The following is a 3,681-nucleotide window of genomic DNA, read 5'->3' on the forward strand; positions in this document are numbered from 1 at the left end:
TCGTGAAATGTGACAAAAACGATGGAAATATTTTCTTTTCGCTTGTAACGCTCCCTTACAGTTTTTTTTATATTTTTATTTTACCAATTGCAACGGGTCTTGAATAAATTCGCAACCCGTCTTGTTAATCCTCATACTAAATAAAAAAATATTTCGGGCCTTTTATTTTGATCTATGCCGAGGAGTGTTTGATTTTAACGATTAACATGAAGAACTCTCTATTATAAACCTTTCCAGGAAGTAAGATTGACAACCTAAACTAAAAGAAAATTATGAGCAAGACAACTTGAAGGTTGATACAATATTAATCAAATGAAAAATTTAAACAAGTGACTAGGACATTAATTAAAGAGCATACAAATTCTTGAATCATTTGTCAAGTAAGACAAAACCAAAACCAACAAAAGTATACTAAACCGCTGCACATCAAACTAGCCCAAAAGCCAACTTAAAAAAAAGGGAGTTTCTGGAGCCGAACAAAAACAAATCTTACACTAAACATACGACTAGAAAGAAACCAAAATTAATCAAAGAGACATAGCTTACTAACGTAATGATGCTATCAAAATATTATTAAGGTCACTTTTTGCCCAAAATATGATATTTTACTCCATTTACGTGAAGATGCCAACAACTTAGTGGTAAACAATAATAAACAAATACGAGACAATGCATATTAGGCCACTTCCGGGTCGAATAATCAAATCAAGAACACGAGAATACTAAAGAAAAACGGAGTAATTAAAGCATGTCATGACATAATTGTGTAACGATTACATATTAAAAATGGACCTTTATAAGCCGAAAACTCCTTCATTTAACTTTGAGTAGCAAACAATTTAGAGCCAAAGTGTACAACGCAGTTCCTGAATGATGAACTGATTAAAAGAGAAGCATGATAGACGTCGTCGTAAACTCAACAGGAACTCCAAACTCAAACTTTTCTTCTTTTTCTTTGTTTTCCAATTTGTGTTTTTTCTTTCTCTCTCTTTCTGGTTTCTCTCTTTCTTTTTGTTTTCCAAGTTTTTCTCCCCCCGTCCTTTTTTTTTTCTGTGTTGTGTGTGTTACATTGTGGGTTATGTAGGTGTGTGTCATGTGTTTGTGTGGAGGAAGTGGGGAGAGATTGAATGGAAGTGAGAAGGTGGGAAGAGGTTAGGCTAGATTAGGATAAGTTTTTTTCCCTTTTTTTTTAATTAATATTTTAAATAAAATAAAAATAATAAAATCTATTTAAAACTAACAAAACACAAAATAAGTTGAATAACTAGTCTTAGAAATATAATTAAAAAATATTAATATCACTAGATTCTTTATTAAAAATTAAAAGAAGAAGACAAATATAATTTAGATTTTTTTTAAATAAATAATAAAAAATAAAAGCTTATTTAAAATGTGATTCTATATTTTTTTTTGTTTTCAAAACTATTAAACCAAACCTTGTAAAATAGGATGAACTTAAAATATCTAATTTAGACCTAAAAGAAAAAAAAAATGAATACTAAAATGATATAAAAACATTAGGTTTGATAAAAATTAGGTGTTTACAATATTGATAGTGGTGTTAATGGTTGTTCCCTTTTTTGATAACCCTTCCCTTTATTGGTTTTCTGATGTGGGTGTGTGTATATAGAGCTCTCTGTGTGTGTAATTGAGAGGAAAAACGTGAATTGAGGGATTGGAGGGTATGTGGAATTAGGGAGTTTGGTAGGGAGTGAGGAATTTTAATTGAATATTTTGTTAAGTATTGGTTAATTTTGATAAACTATATCAGTGTACTGTCAGGCTGGTAGTAAAGAATCCCATGTTTTATGAAAGAACCAAACATATAGAAGTAAATTACCATTTTGTGAGAGACAAACTTCAAAAAGGTCAAATTAGTATTCATCTCATTTCCACCAATCCACAACTGGCAAACATCTTCGCAAAAGCCTTGACTGGTGTGAAATATTTCTCCATTTTGCGCAAGTTGGTTGTGTATATCTCCCCTCCAACTTGAGGGGGGTCTTGAAATATGTTAGCTAAGTTATGATAGAAAACAGTTAGTGCTGCAGAGCTGTTGGTTAGAGTCGATTAGTTAATTAGTTAGGGTCTTAGTTATGTCTTAGCTGCCAGATTAGATATATTGCTTTGTAAGGCAGCTTAAGTCTTTGTATTGAATCAGTTTTACAGTTTCTCTTCTCATAATAAAATGTGTAATTATGTGATTACACGTTCTCCAAGTTTCTCTCTGTTTCTACTGTTTTACTTCTTCTTCAGTAGAAATTTTCACTATTAAAGTGTTGCAATGGTGTTTATGTACATTCATGGTGCTCAATTGTCACTCCTCAATATAGCTAACGTAATTGATTTGAAAAAAAACACAATTTTTTTTGTCAAAATTAGAAATATGCTTCTTTGGTTTGAACTCAACTAAAAGGAAAATGAGAAAACACGTATCCTAAATATGTATCTTTTACTCGAAGTCGATAGTTATTGAAAAACTCCTCATAGGCTCCTCAAAAATGTATATTATCATCTCATTAATTAGAAGTTCTTCAATTAAAATTCCAAATTAAGTAGTTTGTAATAATTTGTATGATGAAACATTCTATAAGACACGCTAAAACACAAGTGGTTCATATATAGTTCTACAAGCCTGTCAAACAGGCCGGTTTGACACGGCCCGACCCGACCCATCATAGCAGCCCGGCTCGATCAGCCCACAGGATGTAGGGTTTTGGGTCCCCGATTGGGTTATTTTTTTGGGCCCGGTTAATTTGGTCCGAACCAAACCCGATCCAGATCCGTTGGTTAATCGACCCAGAACCGACCCGTTTAATTTATTTATTTTTCAAGAAAAAAATTTTCTTTGACCGTTTGGGTCATTTATATTGTAGTATATATGTTGTAGCATATTTTTAAAAGTAGTACATATATTGAATGGTATGTATATATGTGTATATATAGAATATAGACTCTAAAAGAGTATATATTTAACGTATACATGTGTGTATATATTTTATAAATTGGTATATAACTATATATATAGTGTGTGTATATGTTGTAGTATATGTTTTATTTAAAGTAGTACATATATATTGAATGGTACGTATATATGTGTATATATCATCTATAGACTCTAAAGTAGTGTATATTTAACGTATACATGTGTATATGTTTTATAAATTAGTATATATATCATTATATTGTAGTATATATATTGAAGTATATTTTATTTTAAGTAGTACATATATATTGAATGTACCGTATATATGTGTATATATCTTCTATAGACTCTAAAGTAGGGTATATTTAACGTATACATGTGTATATGTTTTATAAATTAGTAATATATCATTATATTGTAGTATATATCTTGAAGCATATTTTTTAAAGTAGTACATCTATTGAATGATACGTATATATGTGTATATATAGAATATAAACTCTAAAGTAGTATATATTTAACGTATACATGTGTATATTTTATAAAATAGTATATAACTATATATATAGTGTGTGTATATATTGTAGTATATTTTATTTAAAGTAGTACATATATATTGAATGGTACGTATATATGTGTATATATCTTCTATAGACTCTAAAGTAGTATATATTTAACGTATACATGTGTATATGTTTTATAAATTAGTATATATAATGATATATATACTAATTTATAAAACATATACACATGTA

The sequence above is a fragment of the Capsicum annuum genome, chromosome 6 (genome assembly GCF_002878395.1).
Source record: "Capsicum annuum cultivar UCD-10X-F1 chromosome 6, UCD10Xv1.1, whole genome shotgun sequence".
Lineage (NCBI taxonomy): Eukaryota > Viridiplantae > Streptophyta > Magnoliopsida > Solanales > Solanaceae > Capsicum > Capsicum annuum.